The sequence below is a fragment of the Kryptolebias marmoratus genome, linkage group LG18 (assembly GCF_001649575.2).
Source record: "Kryptolebias marmoratus isolate JLee-2015 linkage group LG18, ASM164957v2, whole genome shotgun sequence".
In the NCBI taxonomy this organism is placed as follows: domain Eukaryota; kingdom Metazoa; phylum Chordata; class Actinopteri; order Cyprinodontiformes; family Rivulidae; genus Kryptolebias; species Kryptolebias marmoratus.
Genome location: NC_051447.1, coordinates 6,424,413 through 6,451,027, shown reverse-complemented (window position 1 = coordinate 6,451,027; position 26,615 = coordinate 6,424,413). Strand labels below are relative to the sequence as shown.

Sequence of the window (26,615 nt, the reverse complement as noted above, 5' to 3'; positions counted from 1 at the left end):
CTTATAGAACCTAAGCTTAATGAATTTAAAAATACCAAAGAATTAGCCTAAGTCTAACTGTGGAAACCTCCAGGCTGTGTGGTTTTGCTTGCTCAGTTGACTCAGGCTTTTAATTTTTACGTTGAGGCTGCTGACGGTCGGTCATCAGGGAACTCAAAGCCACAAAAACAGCGGGTAGATGTACCTGAAATTCCACAGTTTGCTTTAGCCCACTGACTTCATCAAACTGCCCGTTTGTGAGTGTGTGTTTATCTGTGTCTGCATCACAACAAGCCCCTTCACCTCCTTTCTAAAGCCTTTCGACTATGGAAATGGGACCTTCACACTTCTGTAAGCAATCTGCAGGGGTCCACAACACACACACACACACACACAGAGGCACATCCAGACACATTTGGTTTTGGATCAGCGGCTGAAGAGCGGGGAAGTTTAACAGATGGCATCGGCTGTATCCGTTACACAGATTACCCAAAACCACACATACCCGTTTCTGTAGCCACTGGCTTTGTGAGTTCACTTCATTTAACCAAATGGTGTTTTTATGAGGCATAGCAACATTAGAGCCACCAACTGATTTAATCTGTCCCTCTCTGTTCTGTATCTAATACCAGACTGGGAGCACTTAGTTGGAAAGTCAGACTGTGGCATCGTACATGTCTGAACAGTGTTTGATTTGGTGATACTCTAGCATATGTGGTGATATGTAAATGACTGTGTGTGTTGAACGCAGCCATAAAATGTTATAAGTATAGATTGTAAGCAGCCACTCTCCAGTTCTGGCCGGCCCACCAAAAGGTGTTGTAAAACGAGCAATAAATGTGCAGAACACGCTCTTTTAGTAACTAAAGCTTAAATTTAATTATCTAAGCTAAAAAATTCACCCCTCCTTTTCGGTAGCAGTAAATCTTCATGTCATGTCGAGTGGAGATTCCGGCGAACCCAGTGTGCAGGCTCACGGCGAGGGTTTAAAGGAAATCTAATTTATTATAAAATAAAAGAACAAAGGCTGACTGTGACAAAGTGGTTCATTTTGTGTTTATCACTTGTCCCTTATTCTTATTTAGGCGTCACTTACTTTACCATTGGTTATTGGTTAAATTTGTTTCAAAGTATATTTATGGTTTTTGTTTTCCATTTTACTCACCATTGTTTGTCTTTGTAGATCTGCAGCAGGGCAGGAGTATGGGAGGGGCCGGCCCAGTATTTCCTGCTTTAATGGCTGGATGATGTCATTGATTACCTGGCTGGGTTCTACCAATTAGAGGGTTTTCTTTTGAGTAATGCTTTGTTTTTCTTTAAAGTAATTTTCTGGATTATCTTGTATTATATAGTTTATTTTGCAGACCATTTTATTATGTTAAGGAGTTTGTAAATTAGATTAATAATTTTATTCTTGTTTTCTGTTTAGATGTTTGTTGCCTGATCTGTTTCATTGTGGCTTAGTCCACTCACGCACATGTGTGTTGCCAAATAGCTATAAAAACAGTATGTTTTGGAAGCTGGGGGAGAGGTCTGTCTGAAGAACAAATAAAAGGAATGACAAGAACTGAAATGGATGGCTGATGACGATTTTCTGTTCACCTTCTGACCCTTTTGCCTACCCTACCTTTACAAATTGATTTTCAGTATGAATACAGACTGTGAAAGCGGGGCCTCACCATCCTTCTGACTTTTTGGGTTTTAAGCAGGAGGTGTCAGAAAAGTTACCACAGGGATAACTGGCTTGTGGCGGCCAAGCGTTCATAGCAACGTCGCTTTTTGATCCCACCGCTGCCACCATTTGTAAAGGTACAAATGTATACCTCCTCCTACATCAACATCATTTCCAACCTGGCCTCTTATATACCCACCTTGGAAGACACTGTTATTGAGTTAATTTAACGTATTTCTGAAATAAAAATAGACAGATTTGGACTGGATTTTATTTATTAATATTTGTCATAGTCGTGGTTTTTAGATCTGGACATTTAGGGCTGTAGGCTCAGGAGCTCCTGTTAAGGTCTCAAACTACAACTTCAGCACTCTAGATTTACTGAAACTAAATTAAGAAGGGACAGGTTTGAGAGGCCTGCGACAACTTTTCAACTACTTTGAGAAGAAAAATTGTCACAATTTTTTTTTTTTGAACATGTTCAAAATTCAACTATATAGAGTGTGAGCCTCTCCAACTCATGCAAGGAAATTGAGAACCCCCACAAACATTCAGAGACATTTTGGAGACTCCCTCGCAAATGTTTGCATACTAGTCGTCAACAGTCAGTGAGATATTGGCTTTAGTGATGCCTCATGCACTATCCAAAGGTGTTGCATAGAAAATCTGCAAGACAAAGAAAAAAAAAAAAATCCAAACAGATTTTAACTTTATTCCATGGGTTAAAATCCTCACAGTCAACATATATTTATCCATTTTATTTTAACTCAAGAAGCTGAAATATATATATATATATATTATCCATCTGTTCATTATCTTTACCTGCTTCTCCTTTCCTGGTTGCGGGGACCTGGTGCCTTTCTCCAGCAGTCACTGTGCGAGGGGGGGGACACCATGGACCAGTTGCGAGTCCATCACAGGGACACACAGAGACAAACAACCTACTCACACCTAGGGACAAGGGCATGGGCAGCAAAGAGGAGTACTGTTGTCTCACAGCAACAATGTTCTGGATTTAACTCGTATTTGACTCTGACTTTGTAGAATTTGCATGTTCTCCCCGTGTATACATAAGGTTTCTCCAGTTACTCCAGTTTTCTATGACAGTCCAAAAACATTCATGATGGGTTAGTCAGTGACTCTAAATTGACCCTAGGTGTGATTATATCAATGACTAGTTGTTTGTCGTTTTGTAGCCCTGCAATGAACTGGCAACATGTCCAGCATTGCCTCTGACCCAATGACTACTGGAAATAGGCACTGGCTCCTTGTAACCCCGGATTACAGGGAGCAGGATTAAATGAGCAAAGAAAATGAATGGATGGATTTATTATGTGTTGATCACAATATAAGATGTTATGTCAAAAGTGTTTACACCACATAATATAAATGATCGTACATTCATTTAAACCACTTTGAATGTTATCATTCCATTGTCAAGCCCAGATATAAATACATTATATTTTCTTGTCCACATAATCAAAAACATATCACACAGATGACATCCTTTAAACATTTTGTGAATAATAGGAGGTAAACATTTCTTTAGTTCCATGAATCTCACCATGTCGAGTTATTATAGATATTATCTTATATTTATTACACTCTAACCAAGTTAAGAACTTAACATTTGAAGTGCAAATCAAAGGTAATGTGGTGATTTGGCTTTTTCTGGGTTTTGTTTTAGTTCTCTGGTTTGTGTTTTGGTTTTGGTTTTCTTCTTGGTTCTGTCCTCCTTGTGTTTGTGTTCTCATTTCCACTCTTCCCCAGTCATTCATTTGTCTGTTAGCCACGCCCATCTTCACCTGTCCTGAATAAGTAATCATTCCACCTGTTCCCACTCACCTCGTTATCTGCAGTCTTAAAAACCCAGTCACTCTTCCCATACCTCGCTGGTCCATTGTCTAAGGTTTGTTTGATGTTTGTTTCTTGTTTGCGTCACTCCGTGTTCCTGGTTCTCTGAGTTTTGGTTCTATTTATGTATTTTTATTTAGTTCTTGTTGCTTTTTGTTTTTGTTCGTTTTTGTTCGTTTCCTTGGTTCAATAAATTAGTTTTTCTTTCTTTAATATGAGTCTGCATTCTGGGTTTGCCTCCGTCTCCACCGTTCCTGACAGGTAAATTAAGAACTCCCAAATACTGGACAATTTTTAGTGTAAAGGTATACACTTAGTTCACTAGTTTAATTGTCTAAATGTATTATTGCATTACAGCACTTGATAATAAAATATAGAGACATGCTGGCAAAGCGTCATCACATAGAGAGACTCCTTCACTATCTGCACACCAAGCCCAAATGAACACTAACAGACTGGCCTTATTACCTGAGGCATCACTTTGCATTACTGTTTTTGTTTAAAAATAGAGCTAAGAGATGTTATTGAATGACCAACTACACATAATTGACAGTAGATATGGTTTCCTGTCATGGATTTAAGTATTTTTGAATTTATTTTTGGCTTTGGTTCTTGGTGCTTTGCTTTTCTGTTTTCATGTTTCTGATTCATGCTTCTGTTTGAGTTTATTGTTTTATTTTGTTATTTAGTTATCTCTATGTTTAGTCTTGTCTTAGTTCAGTTCTTGTTCCTTGTGTCTTTTTCCTGTCATCATTACCTTCTCCTCTGTTTGTGTTGTCTTCTTGCCACGCCCATCTTCACCTGTTCCAAGTTGTAATTACTCACCTGTGCCCACTTCCCGTAATTGCCCTCTGCTTTACAACCTGGTCATTTCCGCCACTCGCTCGCTGGTCCATTGTTGCTTACATGTGCTGTTAGGTTCCAGCTTTGCCCATGTCTTGTTTGTCATTTTTGCTGCATTCTGGATTTCTGTTGTAGATTGGTTTTGCTGCTATGTCAGCTTTTTCTTTTTCTTGTTTTCTTTTGTTAATAAATTAGTTTTTTACTCAAGATGAGTCTGTGCTTTGGGTTTGCCTTGCTCCAACCTGACAGTCTCCTATTCATTTAAGTTCAAAAAACAGATTTTGAACTGTTCAAATGGCAAAAATTGAAGATTTTTTTTTCCCATGAAGCATTCCAATTGTCTGTTCTGCCCCTCTTTTGTTCATTTATTCATCTGTTTCATCACAAGTGCTTTAATATTGCGGCACGTCAAACTGCTTTTCAAGGTTTTATCTCTTGAAAGGCTTCTTTCCATGTCGTCCTGCTTTCTAAATCCCCAAACCCTCCTCCTGTGTTTCCCCAGTTCATATCATTGGGCCTGTTTATTCCCCAAGCTCTTAATCTGTTTTAAGTGGTGAATACTTTGGAAGAGTGAAGAAAAAGACCTTAACACGAACACAGCCCAGGCATCCGGCGCCATGCTGCTATCCTTGGTGGTCTTTTAAAGCTCCCTCCAATTCTGTGTGATTGTGCCTGGTATGGTTGGAGGCTCATCGCAGCCTACATCTGATTTCACATGGGCTATAGAGACACTTAGCGCCTGTGGCTCTGTCCCTCCCACACACAGTCTGCTAGGAAGAGCAGCACCTCTCACAATCTCATGTGTAGGTTTTCTGAGAAGTGCCTGTAGTGATGACAGTGTGTTTGTATATCCAGTGTGTATTTATGCAACAAAAAAAAAAGTGTGTGCTTGCTTGTAAAGTGCGCGTGTGCAAGTTTCATGCCAAGACCACACATCCGGTAAGGGCTTGTGAAGAATCGCATAGAAAAATACTTCGAATGTCAGCCAGTGGTTTGGTGATGGTAAGTGACAGGGTGAGACGATAGACAATGATGATCCGTCACCGTTCTAAAATGGGTCGGTGCTGCCCCCCACCACCCCAGTCCAACCCCTCCATCCCACACTTGTCCCTGCTCCCTGGCCCTGAGCAGATAACCACAGTGGGACAGCGAGCGGGATGGGGGAACAAATCCCAGAGGTGCGTCCCGTAACGGCGATGCTCAGCTTCGGCCAATGGAGTGTGGGTGCACTGGGGCTGATACCCCAATGGTTTGTGGGTAGCAGCGTCACACTCAGCTCCTGCCCTGGGGGGGTCGAAGGATAGGAGGAGGCTGTCTTTTCTTGTCCGGTTGGACGGCATTGGTCACAGAGGATTTCTGAGCACAGGCCCCCACATCATGTTAAAGAGTTGTAGTTCTGTTTGGACATGCGTCCGTGTGCAGTGGGCTGGTGATATGGACTTTGGAACAAAGGGGATTGAGACAAGTTTTAAGAACAGCTACAGCCTGGCCAGTGCTTGATTTGATGTAGTTTACTTAAGGCTAAAACATAACAAATCCTTTTAAATTTACATTTTTGTGACTGGTAAAATAAAAAACATAGATCACAGTACAGAACGGGACTTACCTTAAATCAAAGTCAAGTCAAATTTATTTATATAGCACTTTTAAGCAACAAGGCAGTTCAGTGCTTTACATCATCCAAATCCAAAAAAAATGTATAAATCACAACATGCAGTATTGCTTCAGAAGATTGAGTTCAGCCAACAAAACAAAAATAAATTCACAGAGGCTGTCCAGTCAGGTTGTAGGTTCATATTTGTGTTGTTACTGAGGTAACATCAGGTTCAACTAATGAAAAATGTCAGTGAGAACATCAAAACAAACCAGGATTAAACTTCCACTTTAGTCTGGACAAGAAAACCAAAATACAATGTAAATGTATTTTGTGCAGTTAATGCACGGATTAGATTATTCATTTAAATATTTTCATTTAAAGCAAAAACAAAAAGTAAACATGGATGTGTAGCATAAATGCCAGTTGTTGCAGCAAAACAACTGAGCTGAACACATAAATTGTGGCGCTATCAGTGGTCCGGTCTCAGCCACCCTGTGTTCTTTTATTGAATGTTATTGTGGCTGGACGGCCCCTTTGGTAGATATTTCCTGGTCAGAAATCAAGATCAAAGCCGAGAGGCAAAGGAGAGGACTGGCGAGGAGGAGGGATGGGAAGGAAACAATGACTGATGGACATTGGAGGAGAGGGGAAGAAGAGGGGGTAAGCGCTGGAGTGGGTGGCCACTGGCACTGCTTTAAAGCCTTGGCGAAGAGTGAGTGGTGATCTTGGACTTAATGTGAAAACTGGGGGTGCAAGGAGAGATGAGATGTGGATTTAGGATCATCCTACAATGAAGGATCGAGACAATCTCACTATCGTTTGCAGCAATTGGTCATATGAGGGTGTTATTTTGTTGTAAAGTTCTCTCTTTTGGATCTGGAGTAGGAGTAATAAACCCCAAGTATAACTTGTAAAAGTCAAAATTTTACTAAAGATATCAAATTATAATTATGATGCAATTGGGTTTGAAAATTTGTTAGTAAGAATTCTGTGGGTTTATAAAGCAAATATTGAATAATGCATTAAAAGTTCAACTTGAAACTTTCAAGCTTTTAAAGCAAATTAAGCAGATTTCTTTGATAAAATGTAAAGCCAAATATATATTCTATTAATTATTTATAAACCACTGTATTTTGCCTCACTCAAAATATTTATTTTACATGAAAGTTGTACAGTGCGGATATAAAGCAATAATGAATGACCAGTCTGTTAGAAAGTAGGTAACAATTTGTCAATTAATATTTATACCACATGTGACAAATTTGAGATAACTTGCCCTAGTTCAACTAATAAATCTACAATCATTTTAAAGCAGGTTGAGAAGATAATGTGGTTGCTCTTCTTTTCTTTTTCACTGTTTCTTTTATCGTTGTGGTTTGCTTTAAGATGTTGTGTTTTACAGCTATAAGACGTTAGGGCAGGCAGGCTTAAAGTACCTTTCATATCTGTGTCAATGGCTCATGAGAGACCTCATAAATCAATGGAGAAGGCTGTTCGTAAAACGATTGTCAGAACTTGATGGGAAACTTTTTTAGGTGTTACTATCTGACTTCCTGTTCTACTTTTGTTTTGTTCTGTGGTCAGTGACAGCTTCCATCAAAAATAGATCATGTATATACTTTTAGAGAAAGGAGCGCCTTTGACAGGCCAGGTATACAAGGCTTGTCTGCAAATGCGACAGCGGAAATGTAAGGGTGACCAGATTCTTGTAGGCTGGCAGAGAATCGGTATGATAAAAGGAGAAGCTCTGCAGTGGTGACTGAAACAGCACTTGTCAATAGACAAAAAATATTTGCCATGCTTTGTTTCCACAAGTGCACATTTTACTTTGTTGTATTTTAAGCCTTAATTTTCAAAATATTCACAACGCAGGAAGATGTTATTGCAGCGCACTCCAAAAATTGAACAAATACTTTTTTAATACACCACTTTTTGAGCAATTAACCAACAAGCCTTGCCCTAACAGATTTCCAATGGGTTGGACTGCTACAAAATTTTCGATTGCACTTGTCAGGCAATAATTATTCTGTTTATTTCAATATAATTCAGTTCAATCAACTTTAGCGTACTCATATAGTGAAAATTCACCAGAAAGAATGATGAGGTGCAATAGATGAATTGTGCAGTTTCTATGCGCGTGTAAACAGGTAGGAGGTAGTCCTGCTCTCCCTGTATTTTCTATGGGGGAAAGGAGGAACTGTTAGCACTCTGTTTATTTCTTCAATATTCATTATTTCACGGAAATGTTTGACAAGTGGTAGCGATTCTTGACAATATTCACAACTCATCTTTGCATATAGAGGTGGTGGTAATTACTGTTTCTTGAAATATATTGTTGATGCTTTGAACTCTGATGCTGATGTCCTATATTTGTCATTTCCTAAAGGATCTTTGCATATTTCTCATTTATTTGTAACAAAGAGGTGTGTTCTAAACTTAAAAGGCTTTATTAAAAAAAACATTTAAGTATTGGTTCTGAGACCCCAAAAAACTACAAATAAACAAGAAATATATTCCAACCAGGCCATCTAGGCAAAAACAACGTCACGGCATCAGTTTTAGGGTTCATGACATCGACAACACTTTTGAAGAAACAGTACTTACCACAATGTATCTTTGCACTGATGAATCTTGAATATCTTAAAGGCTCTCTGCCAGTCATTATCAAAAAAATTATTGCTATAATAACAAAGACATAAACAAGAGTATTAACAGTTAGTGTTTTTAGCATTGGCATGGGCAGCCAAGCTGAACTTCTGCCTCTGATATAGCACAGTTGTGGTTGGCACATGGGCACGAGAACTTTGCAATTCATTTATTTGTATCTAGTTTTGTACTGTCTATTTCAGTTTCGATAATAATCCAATTCTGTACAGTCTAAGTGATTTTGTAATTACAAAATACCCGTTTAGAAAGAGGTTGTGTAGCTGTGGAAGACAATTGGTTGTATCAAATATTCACTTAGGTTTAATCTTCTCAAACTGAGCATGCACAGAGAGGCGTGCATGGTCAGGATAGTGAAAATGGAGACTAAGTAAAGATGGTTAGTGGCACAGATATGCAGACTTAAGGTCCCTTCTCAATGGAAGGTGACCCCTTTGCAATGTGAAAGATCAGTGAGAATGTGGGCGGTCTTTGCAGGGTCTTGGTGAGGTCTGAAGGTAAGGCACATATTAAGAACACAGTGGGTTTCTCATGATAGAGTGCGATACAGTCCACAATAGGTCTGAGCATGGAAAAAACCTCTGTAGCAAGGGCATAGTGGTTTAACATTGTGGTTGCAGTGTATTGGGGGCATGGGGCTTGTGCACACCAGATTGTCAAGAATATTGTTCTTCTTGCCTTGGCTACAGCAATGATCCTGAAAAAGACAAGAAAACAATCTAGTGCAGACATGATACCCTTGGTGCTATAGCACATACTAGTGTGGAGTGAACTTTTGGCATATAATTGCATCCTGATGTGATACAAGAGAGTTATACCAGGGTGGGTGTATTGATTGTGGTTAGGGTGCAGGAAAGTGTTTGGGGGATATGGAAAATAGCAGGAAAAAATCCTATTTGTCAAGTAATGAGTTTCAGTTGTTTTCAGTTGCTAGTACTTTGTTTGATAATTGTTCACAGTTGAGTTTTTTTCACTTGAGTATTCCTTAGTATGTAAACTTCTTGATTTGTCAGTTAACAGCTCATTCATTGTGTTGTGTACATTGCACCTTGCTCTTCTCTTGGCTGGGCAACTTGGATTTTAGTGTATGGCTTACCTGTTATGAAGTCCTTCCTATTGGAGGCAGTTTTAGTCTGTAATAAAAGAATTTGCACTTCAGCAAGTCATCACCTGGGTCCTCATTTCATCTCATAACACTAATGAGCAACAAATAAAAGTAGGAGCACCATTTTTGACAAATTCTTTCAATTTTTTTTATTGTTGCTGATTAGGTTCCAAAAATGCATGAATTGTTATAATTTAAGCTGGTGTAGATTCTCAGTCATCCAGGATGTGGTAAATCCAAAAAAGGTTAAAAAACAAAAACAAATAGATTTCCATTCTGTCTATTCTTCTATTCTGATGTTTTGCTTCTTATCTGAGGAGCTTTGTCAATTGAGAAAGAATTGAGCAAGCTCCTCAGATGAGAAGAGAAACATCTTCAGCTACAGAATCGAAGTCCAGTTGTTTTTGTTTGTTTTTTTAACCTTTTTTGGATTTTTTAATTTAAGAAAAACACATTAAGTGTTGCCTTCCAATCTAATAGAAATGATTACCTATATAACAACACAAAATGTTTATATGACTCAACTCTAGAGCCTTTATTGTGGCCACTGTTTTGTGCTCCTGACACATGTACAATTCTCATTATGATATAAGGCTGGGGTTTAAGCAAGAGAGAGCCGTGAAATAAAGCTTATCAGAGGGTGTCATTAGTAAATGGGTATCTAACTGACATTTACATCACACTGGCAGCATAAAAAAAACTTCCCGTGCCACTTTAACTGAACTAATGTACCTGAACCATCCCTTAGTTATGGCGCTATCAGTCCAACCAACTGGAAGATCATCATTTTCACACTATACAATTTCTGCCAGCTTTCACACTCCATGCATTTAAATTCTACAACTGCATAGTATTAATTTTCACCTTTTTTTTTTTTCTTATTCTGTAATATTTCTTGAGCCGTCTTGTGTTATCAGTTTTGTGACCATTTAAATATAAAAATTTAATAGTCAGAATGTCTTTTTTACTTTTGTGAGTGTGTTAAACACCGTAAATGACCAAACTGTATACATACAGTGATTTCCAACCCTGGTCCTCGAGGAACATCCTGCATGTTTTAGTTGTTTCCCTGCTTTGACACATCTGATTTGAATGAGTGAGTGATTAACAAGTTTCTGCAGAACTTGGAGACCTGCTGAAGATCAGGGAAATAATGAAAACAAGATATTGTTCCTTGATGACCAGGGTTGGGAACCATTAATGTAGAGTATGCTGCATAGATACACTTGTCTTTTGGTCTTTATTCATTTCTTGTTTTGTCATAGAAAAATCTTGATGTCACAGCTACACTTTTGTTTGGTGTATATTCTAATCACCGAGTCTGAAAGTAAATCAATGAGAAGATGGAAAATTACAGGAATTCAGCAGTTTCGAATAAGGCAATAAGTGAGGTCCAACTAAATGTTATTTTGTTGAGAACTTGAAAGAATCCTCACTGATCTTCTGTTCCCTGGGTGCTGAGAATAAAGCTGACTTTTCCAGGCTTTGTCTTTTTCTTGATACCTTTCTATTTGTACAAACAGAATGTTATGCGTTTGTTTCCAGGCCCAAGTTCATCGACACGTGGGCGTGATTGGTTGGACTTCACTGTGGCCTATCTCTCCTCAGCTTTAATTGCTATGGGGATCTCAGGGTAGCAGAGACAGAATGGACTGCAGAGATTGTGGTTCCACTGCTGCTTCCCAAACTGGCTTTTCTCCCCATGGGCCTGCTCGTCAAGCACTCCCAGATCCCCCCATTTGCCACCCTCTCGCCCCACACCTCGCCAGGGTAATGTAAACAATTCTCTGCACAGATAGGCACTAATTTCCAAGTGGAGGCTGGGTTGACTGCTCTGTTGGTGGGTTGGAGGCATGGTATTGTTTAGAAATGTGTTAAATGGGGTCTAACACCACATTGACATATTTGTATTTGCTGCTATTCACACTTTTGTTTTTACTTATTTTTCTTTTCATTATGGCATGTATTCTTTCTCTCTCTCTCTTTCAAATGTTTTCTTTCTTCCACTGACTTCCTATATTTTTCCCTGAACTGTATGAAAAGTTTCATCTCATTTTGGTGTCAAAAGGAGAAACGTGGACTTTTCACATACAGAGCTTGAATTGACTCCTTCTGATTCACAGGTGAAGTTCAGAAGCTCTAAATCAATAAAGCATGATAACAGTTATAGGTGCAAAACTTAGCATTTAAAAAGTCTTCAAAATGCCTAAAAATATCTGGTTTTGGTGGTCCTTTAGCAAACGACAGCAGCATTTAACCATAATTTATGATAGTTTTTTAATGAAATTGCTCATTTGATGTGAAAGATTAACTATTGTGAACACAGAAAATCAATGCTTTGGTCTGAGCTCAAGCTTTTTCTTTCTTAGTGTTGATGAAACTAAATTAGAAGTTTTCATTTCTTTCTCTGAAACATCCTGGATTGATCTATTTTCAAAAAGTACTTTAGACAAGGTTAAAAATAATTGCACAAAAGAGACTCAGATCCTAAATCATTCATATGTCAAAAAGATTTCATTTAGAAACAGGAGTAAAACTGTATCTGGTCTGGTTATTTTGATTATAGAAGTAGTTAGTGATTTGGAAAGATGCTCTGGTGATAAACCAGTGATTATGTTCATGATCCACTGCAGCAATCCCCCCACCCCCCCACNACCCTTCCACCATTCTCTCCCTTCTGCAGCCAGAAGCCAACATGTTGGATCTGTGAGTCTTAGTCTCTGATCTGCTGCAGTCTGACTACCTCAGGGAGGTCCACACAAATAAGCATTTAAAAACACTAATCTGCAAATCACTGTCTCCCGCAGATAACCGTCTTCTTGAGCAGTGATCAGCATGGAGATTACAGATGTGGTTTGGAGCTGATCACAACTTATGATACAGTCTCAGATACGTGTTTGAAATAGATTTGAGAAGTTCTGAAAATTATCCAGCTTTTTAAACAAGAAAAAAAAAGTCTACCTGAAAATGGTCAAATTAGAATACGATGTCTGCTCAGTTTATTACAAATGTTGCAATAGATAAAATACGTTAATAAACTGACTTGACTAAGATTATTGAGATCACATTACCTTTTATTTATGTTTTTGTACATTTGCATTTCTAAATCTGATATTAACTTTTTGCTATTAGCAACATATTATTAGCTTGTGTTGCTAAGGACATAAAGGATGGATGTCATGATGTTCACAGTTACCTCATTTCTGTACTTCATTGTAACTTTTTTTTATTTTTTCATAGTCGAAATTCCTGATATTTTACAGAATGTGTCGGTTTTTTTTTCTAATACTGGATGTTTACCTTCTAGTGACAGGCCGTTTAGGCAAAAAACACTTTGTGGTGCTGTCTATTAACTGGACTTTCACCAATCGTTTGGCTACAAGTAGGTAAGGATTTGCTCTTTAACCAAATATTTTATCTGGCTTTAACAACTCCAGGATCTGTAATAAGAGTAAGGAATGGGTGAAAAAGAGCCTGGAGAGGTGAAGGTATGCTCTGGATAGAAGAGTAATGAAAATTAGTAGAAGCAAGACAGAATATAAATGTGTGTTCATAAGAGGGAGACAGGTGAATAGTGAAGCTGCAAGGAGTAGAAAGACTGAAGGTGGATGAGTTTAATAACCTGGAGTCAACCATCCAAGGCAACAGGCAGAGCACATGAGAGATGAAGAAGAGCGAGCAGGCAGGCTGGAGTGGATGGAGATGAGCGTCAGGAATGATTTGTGAGAGAAGGGTAGCTGCAAGAGGGAAAGGAAAGTTTATAAGATGATACGGAGACCTGCTATAATGTATGATTTTGAGACAGTGGCACTAACAAAAACACAGGAAAACTAGCTGGCAGTGCTAAAGATGTTAATAATTTTCACTGAGAATGACCAAATAGGACAGGATTACAAATGAGTCCATCAGAGGGACATTCAGGTTGAACACTTTGGAGACAAAGTTAGAGAGGCATGGCTGAGATGGTCTGGACATGTGCAGAGGAGGAATAGTGGAAGTCTTGAACAAAGAATGTTGAATATGGAGCTGACAGGGAGAAGGAAAAGACGATGATCACAAAAGAGGATCACGGATGTAGTGGATGTTGAAGTGACAGAGGAGGATTGATGAGACCGAGGCAGATGATTTGCTCAGGCGACCTGTAAAGAGAAGAGTCAAAAAAAGGTGATTTTAAATATGTTTCATAAACTTAGCTACTTATCTGATGAGTTTAGAGTTTTAATGTATGAATGTCAATAGGTCATTTCTGTTAAATGATTTGATTAAATTACATTCATCTGAAAAGGTTGAAGAAATTCCAGATGATATTCATGTTCCTTTACCTGTTTAATTTCAGGTAAAACACATTTACTGATATTTTAAATGAAAAAAAAAAAAAACAAACTGAAATGCCATACTGAAAACACTGCTTATTATTAACCTGAAACTAGATTCTGAATTTTTACTTGATCCAAACAAAACCAAAGATATGTGTAAACTTGAATTGAATTAGGTTTTCAGTTCTTTGAAACTAATTGTTTTCAGACTTTTTAGGGAAACTGCAACACCTAAAGATATTTAGGCACTCCTTTCTCTAAAAGCTAGTTGAAGATTCCATCTTCTCCATTTTGAACGTTCTAAAAGTTGTGAATAAAACAAATAATGAACTAAAGTAAAATAATAATGACAAGTAACTAAAGTGATGAAAATCCTTATAATTTTGCAAAAACATGTGACTTTTTGTTTTAATTTAAACGGCCTGGTGTTAAATTGCATCAATACGATGTTATTTAGTTTGGTTTATGCCATAAAGGTCTGTGTCAAGTTTAGACATTGATTTCAGGCCCACTTGTGCTCTTCTACATGCTTGATTCTGTCATTTTTCAGCCTGTTTTTCTCTGTGAGATGTTGCAGGTCATGTTAGACCATAGCTCTGATCTGTGCTATGCATACAGGCTACTTGTTTTAGCTGGGCGTCCGGTACACTTGAAGCAAGCAAAAGCTTTCAAAAGCTCTTTCTCATCTTTGTACCTGAGCGTGGCACAGACAAAACATCTAATCCAAAGCTGATCAACATCAAAGCCGGCACTCTTCTGTCTTCTCTCTGTTTGCCGCCATCGCTGCTTTCATGCCCCATCTTCATCCAACTGTTTCCTCGTCCTTTTCCCGACCTTGTACCGCGCTCTTTTCATCCACTGATTATCAGCGACCGTGGCTGTTTTACAGCCCCCCGCCCCCCCAGTCTCCTCCCCCATTGCCTTTCTCTTTGCTCGTCCTCCTTTTACTCTCGGTGTGTGGGCTGCTGCTCAACAGGAGGTCATCCGCAGGTAACACAGTGAAGGAGGCTGTATTGCTAATCCACAACAACAACAAAAAAGATGAAGAAATAGCCAAAACTGGAAGATGGTAAATGGGATTAGACTAGTTGTGTGTGGGAAGGGGGGCTAATGACACAATCATCATCCTCATCGCTGCCTTAATCAAACCCGGTTACATCTCAAACCAGCCTTGAATGTTTGCCGCTCATAATAATGTGCACCTTCTGTCTAATTTGGCCATTATTCAGGCCTGTCAGACCACAATTATTTAGAGCTTATCTCTCTTGCGCATGAGATGACGTGTTTGTCACGCTCTTCCTCCACGCAAACACACACACAGAGCAGGCAAGGCGCTTTAGAAATTCCATTGATGACTGCCTGTGATATGACCCCCCCCCATCCTCCCCCTACACCCCTCCACCCCTCCCCCGTCATCATTACTGCATTGATTACCTTGGTTGGCTTATCATCGCCACATATTCAGCCTCATCAGGAGAAGCCCTACACATGCACACTCCATATTGTTTATGCGTAGATGGAGATTGCATTGTTGTTTATCCCCCCAAGTTTGTTTATTCTTTTGGCTGATTTGTGTTCAGTAATGTCATCTATCCCCCCCCCCTGGACTCGGAGCCAAGCGATGGAAAAGAAAAGAAACACAATCTCTCCTCTCAGATTGGCTGAGAAAAGGATGCGTGATATTGGGTTTCTATGATCTTTTTGTGAGGCGTAATTTGATGCCACGCAAAGTGTTTAGCGGAACAAATATAGAAGCGTTGTTAAATTATATCATAAATTAGTGATCACGAGGATGCAATGGAAGGAGAGAGTTGCAGATATGTATGTATTTACTGCAGTGATTGGGTTACTTTTGGCATAACAAGACCAATGTTCCACATATTGTTTTGTTTTTTTTAAATCTCATTTTAGCTAGTTCTATTTTGAGAACAAACCAGCCATGTAATGTACAATAAAAGTTGGAGTAATGATGTTTTTAGGCAATAAAGCCAATGGATGTGTCTGTCATTAAGGCATCTTAACAATTGCAAAACAATTCTTATCAACTGGGAAATGCTACATTTTCCGAGGATGAGGAAATGAGGCGGTGAACAAAACTAGCCATCAGATAGCAAGCCTCCTTAATTCTCTCATCCCCTGTTAAATAATATCATTATCATTGCTTAATGACGATGGTGCAGAAGCGCTTATGGAATAAGCCGATTAGGACAGAGACAAACAGCACGAGGCCAGGAAGCACTGCAAGGCCATTTACCACTTCATACAGGACAAATGAGTGTGTCCCGACCATCTTTCCTTCTCTCGTTCCCTTTTTCAATCTCCTACCCCCTCCATCAACACACACACTCCACTTCAATCTATTTCATTTTTTTTCTACACCAGGCCATCATGAAGTATTTGATTTCCTCTCCTCCTTCCTTCTCTCCATTCCACCCCCTCCTCTACCCGCACCATCTCCACCGCCCCTTCTTCTTTGTGCGAAGGTAATCGTAGATGCAAAGGGAAGGGGGCCGCGGGGTTCTTATCAGCCCATAACATCTGTTGGCGTGTCAGGTGATGAGATGGAGCGCTCGCGGCCTGCCGGCGGCCTGGACGGCTCCTTTAATGCAGAGAGGGGAGTGTGCAAACAAACAGCAGCTGATAGGGTCTATGCTTGTCACAATCGCTCAGGACCGTGATCTATCTTCCCCCTGCCTTTTCGCTCTCTCTTTCTTTCCTCGCTCACCCTCTCTGTCTCCATCTTCCACTCTTGCTACTTCAGTTCCCGTGTTCATCTTCACTTCACTTTCTCCAAAGAGCACGCCTGGTTTCATTTTAAATTTCACCCAGCCTCCCGTGTTTCTATAATTTATCGTCTTGTTGGTTTCATGATCAAATATTTGTTTATTGGGTTGTAATGATGGCTTTTTTTTTTTTGAGGGGTCTGGGAAAAGAAAGGAAGGGGAAGCAGACGTCTGACAGAGAGATGTGACTGATAAGATGGTCAGCAGGACCATCAGTGTAGACTCACAGTCCCGTTATCAGGAGCCATTCATGCTCAAAGAAAATGTTTTGGCCTTATCAACATGCTCATTTCCACAATCATCAAGAGCATCAACAGTGCCAGCACCATCTCTGGGATAACCACCATTATAATCATCATCATCATCATCATCATCATCATTGTATCTATCATCATCACTGTCTTTATTAACAGTATTGGCATTGTGACGAGGAAAACCATCAGAATCATTATAATCATTAGGAGGCTCATACATTTGCCTAACATTTTCACTCAGTCTGTTGCTTTCAAGGCTAATTGCGTCCAAACCCTTGACTAGCTGAAACAAAAAGAGTCTCAGTTACAATATAGCATGACTTTAGTTCACTTTATTCTACTATAATAAATCTACAGAAATGGCCCAGAAAAATTCTGAATCTAATACAGTAAGATTAAAGATTTTGCTGGGCTAATATTCTAAGATATACTGCAAACCACTTGTGTTAGATTTCTCAGTTGAAGACAATGAAAACTTGTGTTCTTATAAAACAAAACTGGACCAAAACAAGAGAATAAAGGTATCAAATGCCCCAGACATACGTAGGATAATGGGAACTATTATATGATTGGTCAGAAATGTTTACATTCCTGTATTTCTGCTGGTTCTGAAGTTTCTACAATGGATAATTATGAGGAGCACCAGTGAGAAAAGACAAAAATTCAATTTACAAGAAAGCCATTCATAGAAATAGGAAGCTCAAATGTTGTGCAAAGAGAAGAGCATTTGTCCCCCAAAAAATGACATTACATTTGCGACAAATTCACAAAGGCCAAACAAGTTCAGGCAAGGATGGTGATGTTTCTGGTCGGGAATCAGTCCTGCAGTGGGAGGTACAGTGTACGACAAGTGTATAGCAAACGTAGTAATAATTATTACTTATTACTTCAGTCTAATAAAACAATTCAATTATAATTTTCCATCCCCTCATCTCAAGATATAGAAGCTATTGAGGAAAAAAACTTTATTTTTCATAAAAGATATTAATAAAAATATAAAATAGTTTAAAATCAGATACAATTAGGTTTGTCTTATTTGTCCAGTCAGAAGTCGACAAGACATAGAGATTATTTAGTTTTTGTTTTTCAAGTGTCATTGGTTCAGTAATTTATTGATGGTCCATAAGCAAACCACCATGTTTAGGAGAAGGGAGAGACAGAGGTGGGCTGACCAACATACTGCCAGCACAAATATCCAACACCGAGTCTCCCTCGTGGTCTGGTGCACTTCTGTTTTATGGAGTCAGTTTGCAACTTTTTTCTTACTTGCTGGTATTTTTGGCATTTGTTAGTGGTTTTGGTATTTGCAGCATTTTTTTCCTTTTGCTTTTGCCTATTTTCTGTGATTGCAGCAGTTTTTGTCTTTGCATTCATTTTTTGTGTTTGTCTGTTTTGGAGCTTGCATCGTTCATGTGTTTGTGGTGCGTTTAGGTGTTTGCAGCGCGTTTAGCCATTTGCTGTTCATTTGCACCTGCCGGTCACCGTAGGAAGGGCCCCATAAAGACTTCCAAGGAGTTCTGCACTTTCTTGTGAAGTATGAAATGTCCTGGCCAGAATGAACTATGTTCTTGTTCTTGACAGTTCAAGGAAACAAACAACTTTCTTGCCCTTCAGAACAAGTAAAAAGCTTAAGATTGAACTTGAAGCTTGACAGATTTTATTTAAATTATGTGATTTGAGTTTTGCTGATTGACTTTTTTCAGGATTTTAAAGCATCACCTGAGCACATTCATGTAACCATGCTTGACCATTGCCAGAAAGATGTATGCTACTGTTTTTCGAGGCTATTTGCACCATTTAATTCAAAATTCTCCAAATAAAGTTTTATGAAAAGCTTTTTTTTTTCAGATAAATTTGCTTGCCTGACCAAATTATCATCCACCATTGTTCATTACTAAATGACTTGAGATCACAATGTCAGTAGTGAAAACTATTATTCCTTCTCTGAACCAGTGAACCCATGGCTAGCAGAAAACCTTTTCTCCATTTTCCACCCCAAATGAAATGGGTTTTAATCCCCATGTCTAAATGCTTTGCAGAGACTACACCAGCCTGAGTGCTGAACTGTACTGATTCTTCTGAAGCTACACAACTATAATGTCATTGTCAGAAGGCTTGTGGCAGCAAGATCAATAGTTAGTAATTCCTTGGCTGGGGGTCTAGGAGTCCTCACCCTTCTCTCTCTGTCTGTCCCTCTGAGCTAGAATGTCCTCTAATGGAGCAGGCCAGATCTAATCACTGCAGTAATTGAAGTTTACTTTGAAGCTTTCAATCTGGGAGAATATTTAAAGACAAAGCCACCATGAAACACTATCTACTGTCCCAGGCCTGATTTGATCTGAATCTAGTGGCCTCTTCAATAATTGATAAGAGTCTCAAACATACTTTTATCCCTGCGCTTGTCACGTTTGTGCATTAGATTTAACTCGATTTAAGATTCAAGGGCCTGACCACCACAAGCCTCTCAAGGCCAGAGTTAACGTGGATGTTCGAGTCATTTGTTGTATATTAGCCGATATTACCAATATGGTGAATGTTGACAAAAAACTAATAAAGTATAGATTAATTTAATCAGAACAGCATCAGTACAATAGCATATAGTGCAATAGTGGATTGTTTTGGTGAGGTTTTTTTTATTTTATTTTATTCTTGTTGTCCTTACTATCAAGATTCTCTGGAACACTTGCTGAAACTCATAACTAACAAACCAAAAAAACTAAATGTTTTAAATCTATTATGACAACCTTTAATGAAAAAAAGTCTTTCAATTTCCCACTTTATGAGAGATAAAAGAGCTTATACTATATGTAGTGTCAGACAGAAAATAATAACTATGAATATCAAAGTGTAACCAAAACAGACAATGAGGCCATTCTAACTCATTTAAACTTTTGAATTAAAATGCATCTCAAAGAACTGTAACTTTGTTTTATAACATGGGAAAGATTTATTTTTTCAGTGCCATGCTCCTGCTAAAATACTCCCCTATACTGCAGTATCATAACACACAATCAACCACAGTAGCAGAGCTAAGTAACTGCAACCAGAGAGTGCAAAGATCCAAAAACCTCCAGCCAGATCAATTTCGATCAAACCGACCTGTATTATACCATTCAATGTTCTGTAAATAAACATCCAAATCTCCATGTTGTACATCTAATGATCAAAACTCAACAGAACGCTGTAGAGATAATGGTTAAAGTACTACAATTACCTCAAAAACACAGTGTCAGTGGTGTAGTAATAGAAACAGTCATTTAATACTAAACTATCAAGAAGTATCTTATAATGAAGAAACAGTGCTCACTTCAGCAGAGCAAAGCAGATGTTCTGAATATCCATAAAGCAAGTTTAACTGAGGTGTCAAACAGTGCTACTGCTAATGCTATTCATAATAGGTTTTTAACATCTAAATTTACACTGGTGAAATAAAGATGAGGGGGCTGGATTACTGGATTATTCTGTGTGAAGAATGTTCTCCCTATAAATCTTAATGACTGACTGAGATATTTTGAAATTAAATGAAACTGACGTAATTTGACTTTGGGAATATACACTACATAAGAAAGAAATGCGAGGCTGAACTAAACAAACTGATCCCAGCACAAACCTGGGAAAGAATGTGCTAACTTAAGTGGACCTTTACAGCATCGAAGAGTTTTGTTGGAAGAACATTGTAAGTTTATTTTATCACAGTGAATCAGAATGGATATCTAGGCTGTGAAGATGCCTGCTGGAGACTTTGTAGGACGAGGGGGAGAACCGCTCATGAAGATCTATCTTTTGGGGATGTCATATTATTGAAGGTCTTTGGGAGGAAATTCATCACCACATAGAAAATGTTCTTGGTGTTGAGATTCTTTTTAAATGTACTACTATGTACGGGTGATGTACAACAAAAGTTGAATAGAAATGATAGAAAATTGTTTGGTCTACTTGTTTGGTAAAAAAGCTATCATGAGGAGGTGACTGAAAGGTGAACCACCTACCATTGAAAGATTGGGTGCTATTGTACATGAAATTTACATAGTGGAAAAGATCTATAATGGATTTTCTCTTTCGTTTCAAATTTTTTTTTTCAAAAGATTTTATAGAATTTAGTCAAAATGGTCTGAGTAGGTAAAACCTGTAAGATCGGACTTGATGTAAAACCACAGCCCTATCTCTTCTCTTTATAATACAGTATCGTAAGCATCGTCAGTTTTTTTTTTTTTTTTTTCCTTTCTTTTTTTCTATCCCCAGGTTGTGTTGTTCTGTTTCAGGTTCATGCAGGCTGGTCGTTCTGCTGTACTGTGCAAAACCAATAAAAAGTTAATTACAATGAAAGAAGAAAAAAAAAACAAGCATTAACAAACAAAAAAAGAAAGGGATCTCTTTTCTCATCTTACACCCTTCAATGTCACATTTACCATGGCTTTCAAAAAACTGCAACAAACAACAACAACAAAACAAAATGGACATTTTCAGACCAGTGCACAGAAATGTGCTTCTTTCTTCAGAAATCCCTACAAATGTATGCTCTCAAGCATATAAAAGGTGATATTTCTTATAGTACAGCCCCTTCAGTGGTTGAAGTCCCTATGAAATTGACATGCAGTATATTGAATGCTGGGGGATGATGTCGATATCTGCAAAATTGACAGAATTACAGCCATTTTTGTGTTTTCATGGTCAGTTGGCTGTCAGTCATGTTGAATGGGCTCCAAATGTTAAGCAGTTGTAGATGAGGCTCCAATGATTACTTCCTGAGAGATTTAAAAATAACAAGCAAAACCAGTATCGTCCCATGGCCTTTGGCAGTGGGCAATACAAATATTCTCCTAAATTTAAGAACCCTTTGAAGTTTGGAATGATATGTCCTAAAATAACAGTAAAGAAACTTTGATTGAAACATGTAGAACCTGGTTGACTGATCACCAAAATCTTGGCCTACGTTGTACTTCCTTATTATCTCCCTAACTACAATCGTAACAGCCTGGTGAAAAGAAACACGCAAACCCTTGTTGTACAGCTTTACAGGAAATGAGATTTTACCTAGAACAATTCCTCGTTTTAAAGACCTTATTTACTACTTTTCATGTTGTTTGTTGTCTCTGAACTACTGCGCCATAGTGCGAACAGTTGTACTGAGTAAACTTGCAATGGGTTTGTTATTTTTAAAAGGTACGTTACAACGGTGAGGGATGAGGAAGGCTGCACCTGTGTGTTCCCTTTTATTATCTTTTGAACTGCCTATGATAATACACAACTGTTTCCAAAAAACGATGCACACTGTTGTACCGCTCCCCATATTGGCATGGGGTTAGGTCTGTATTTTGCATCAACATTTTTCCATCTAAAGCTGACTTGTTTAAAAGACATTCAGAGGAGTACCAAGCTTTTAAATCACCCTTCAATAAATACTGTTTCAATATTTTTTTTATTCACCTAAAATCTTTAGACAATTCATTTGATTTGTTTTCAAGACTTTTGCAAGATAAACCTTATACGACTCGATTCACCTGTTTTCTTGTTAATGTACACAATGTTCCAATTCATTTAAGTATTCGGACTTCTCCACAACCTTTGTGGCTCCATCAGCTTGTCTGACGATATCATCAGTATGTTTTTCCACCACAAGTTATTGAAGTGAAAAAGTGAAAGTGAAATTTATTTATAAAGCACTTTTCAGCAATAAGGCAATTCAAAGTGCTTTACAACACATTGATTTCTGTTCAGTTAGTTTGTATTTTGTAGTTCACAAAGTTTTTCATTTTTAATGCAACCCTAAACTACACACTTAAAAGATATCAGGTTTCAAGTATCACTCTTGTGTTTAAAAGATAGTAGTCAGATTCCTGTCTTTAGGTAAAAAAAAATTTAAACAAAACAAAACACTCATGGACTCATGGGACTGAAAAAAATGTCTTAATATTTCAGAAAGACTGCAGTTTTTGTTCTGAATGTGTAGCCACATATCACACCTTAGATGACTTAAAGTACTTATTTAGGTATTTGTATCAAAAGCAATGAGTATAAATAAAAATCTTAAAGGGTGTTGCTAAAATTTTCTACCATAAATTCCATGTTTGGGTTAGCAAATGAAACTGCTACACAATATAACCTTATTCAATTTTAAGTACAACATTAGGCCTCATCTACTCTACTTAGAATATTTTTTCAAAAAGCAGATTTTTCGCTGCGTTTGCGCCTCCCGTTCGTATGCAAACGTTGTTATTGGAGCCATTTTTAATCAGTTTTGCTATGTTTGGCCTTGTATTGATTTTGCCACTGTAAAACTTTGATTACATGCAGAATTGTTAGTAACCAAGAGGAAACTGTAAGGGAATCTGAAAGAAAATATGGTCTACAGAATTTATAGCTAAGCTAGGAATATTGTTTCTTTGTATTTTGATATGTTGCTGATGTGGCCGTTCTTACCACTTAATGGCGCGGCATGGGTGTTTTGGCATTTGGTTAGAATTGCGCAAAGATGTTTGTTTTAAGTAATGTATTACGGGGCTTTAGTTTCCATGTTTGAATGCCCTGATAGGCTTTAGTGTTTGATTCATACAATTTAAACTGTTTCATTATTGGTCAAATATTGTATACTCTTCTCTTTAGCTCACTTGCCAATATTTGAATAAATATCCCTCCAAGTTCTTTAAATACACCACAATCTTCTAAACTGTACGGTATTTGATAGATTTTTTTATACAAAATTTCCTTTTTTTTTGTTTTTCTTGGTCCTGTTAATTTCGTTGCGTCCGTTTAATCACCGTGCCGCCGCAGCAGTTGAATCTCCGCTTCAGTCCTGGCAGTGGCTCTCTGATTGATAGGCCTGAGCACAGAGGGGCAGTGGGAGATGAAGAGAGGTCTGATAGTGGGCCGCTAGATACTCCCTGATTCACTGTGTGTCAGATACTGATAACACCAAGACTCGAAGAGAAAAAGCCAAGAGAGAGCGCGTGAGGGAAGTCGGAAAAGAAATAAATGAATGCTTGGAAGGGGGAGAGGAGGGAAAGGATAGGGAAAAGAGATGCATGAGATGTCACATCAGTCGTGCAGCATGGGATTGTGGCCAGCAGCATATTTCATCACAATGACAAATCGAGGTGTGAGTCCTGTTGCTCTTGACTTCTCGTTGTCATGCCGACAAGTTTCCTCTCTATGAGATCCTTCGTCTCTCCTGTTTGACTTTCTGTTGCTCTTTCTCGGTTTGTCTATTTTTTTTTGTGTGGATTTCCTTGTCCTGTGTTTTTTCTTAATAATATCTGTGAGAGATGAAATAAAGCCTGCGAGTTTTATGTGCTCACAGCACTGTCAGTGTAATGTATGTCTTCCGATAGCACTTTGAGGGTGGAAAGAATGGAGTGCACCTTCCTCCCCTGTCTCGGTGTATCAATAGCATCACTCTTCTCACCCCACCCCTCTCTCTTCAGTCACAATCTATCCACTTTCCTATTTTTTTTTTTTCTTCCGATGCCCCATCTTTATCTATCCATTTTATCTCCCTCCAGTTTTCGGCGCCATTTCTTCCCCTCTTCGCCTGTCGCTCATCCTGATGTCACCAGGTTTTCTGTCGCCAGAGGAGCAGAGCAGAAAGGTTTCAGAAGGAAGTCGCTCAGGAGGTCACTGGTGTCACAGGAATGTGCCATACGCTGCGCCTGATGGTTCCGAGTCATTTAGTTTCGGAGGCATACCTGTCCATCACACCTGTGATTCCCCTCAGATATCTGATGGCAAAAGGCATCATTCCGCAAATGGCACACATACTGTAGCCGAGTGTGTCATATGGTAGTCATCCACACGCAATGTCTGCAGGACGTGTTTACCCACGTGGTTGTGTCATTTTGAACCTTATGACCTCCAACCTGTGTGTCTTGATCTCAAAGTTTGTGACCTTTCATGCTTAAGCGTGCAATCTTGTTTTATAAAGTTTCGTAAATATTCAGTTTGAGTCAAAACTGATGATTTCAAGATGTTATGTCAAGACAAAGCAAACTGAAGCCTCTAAATTAAACGTGTTTTTAAGGTGTATGCTGTGTTGAACTGATCTGTGGCACAGAAGCAAAGCAGCTGCTTTCACAGTCACGTTTCATCACTAATCCACTCAGATCAACAAAGTGATGAACAGGTACCATAATTACAGGTGTTCGACATTATCTGGACAGAATGGTTCTAAATCTTTTAAATGTAATTATTTCTAAATCCTAAATATACATTGATAGCTAGAGGATTCAGATTATTAGGGATAAAACCATCAAATTTGTGAAGTATTTAGGAAGAACAGGTGAAGTGCATTTACTACCATTAAAGAAGCAGTTTTGTTTTGTTATGCATAATTTTGAGAAGCAAATACTGAATTCTTTATACAGATTAAAGTTTTTTGTGAAGTTTTTTTAGCATAATACTAGTTGGTGAAAGCTTTGGGAGAGGTGTTTTATTACTTTTTTATGTGATTATCTACTCAAGTTCTTTTTAATCATCATATTCTTTTTGTGATGCTATAAAGAAAAAAGTTTAACATTTATTCACGAGAAAAACTGTTATATCTACTAGAAAGTCTTTCAATAAAAAGGAATTAAGGTAGAATATAGATAGCTCAGAGTTAAGATTTCACCCAGCTCCTATTTAAAGGGATAGTTACGATCTTTAGGATTTTGGTGGTAAGTTTATGAGCAATGTATGTCTTACCTGCTGTAGATGGTTCTTTGACCAACCTCAGTTTGGAGAAATAAAGTTTATTTCTAACCAGACTCACAAGTTTATGTCTAATCAGAGAAGGAATGAAGTCAAAGTGGATTGCTGTCATTTTTAAACATCTCAGGTTCAAGGTTCAAGCAAATGCTATTTGTAAATTTTTGTATTGTTATCACTTTTGCATTATATGGTTATTCTGGCAGAAATGTAGCAACATTCCCACTGGAAGTGCCTCTGGCTGTATAACAAGTGCTACAGCTAGCTGCTACTTCTATTTGCATATGCAAATTATTGTTACAAACTAACCTGGGAACAAATAAGAATAAGCAATTAACTATGAGCCTCGCTTTCATTTTCTCATTAAAACCTGTGTTTAAATGACACTGGGTTGTGTGGATTTTTTTCTGGCAGTATAATTTTAAGAACGATGCAACATTTACATCTACACATCTTCACTCAGCAGAATTATTATTATTTAGAGATTACCCTGATCACAAAAAAACTCACAAATGTGGAGCATTTGAGCCCAAGATTTTTATTTCTTTCCTGAAAATTGAGTTTTCTTTGTTGATCGTTGGGTGTGACTGCCTCACAGAGCTTTGTCGTCATATTAAACATATTGTTGAAATCAAATCCAATGACCAGGGAGATTACTTTATAATGTGCCAGTTTTTTTTTTAACCATTCAGCCATCATTGTGAAAGGTATGAATGCAAAATACTAAATTTTACCTACTTAAAGTTAGTACTATGGTAACAGAAAAGGCTCAGATATGCAAAGGGGATTTCAGGATGTGCATTCACTCCCTGCTTTAAATCTTTTAATAACGGTTTCAGACAAATGTGCCACAGGTCGGCTGTTGAATA

The 26,615-nt window shown here is 38.2% G+C and overlaps 1 long non-coding RNA gene across 2 annotated transcripts in view; it reads left to right on the top strand.

Annotated features, from left to right (window-relative positions):
• LOC119617921 overlaps positions 1–26,307 on the top strand; it is a 91,708-nt gene extending 65,401 nt beyond the window's left edge. For both annotated transcript variants that reach the window (XR_005234380.1, XR_005234379.1), the window contains 2 exons: positions 11,260–11,484; positions 24,567–26,307. This is a non-coding gene — a long non-coding RNA (uncharacterized LOC119617921). The remainder of the gene's footprint in view (positions 1–11,259; positions 11,485–24,566) is intronic.
• The last annotated feature ends 308 nt before the right edge of the window (positions 26,308–26,615 follow it).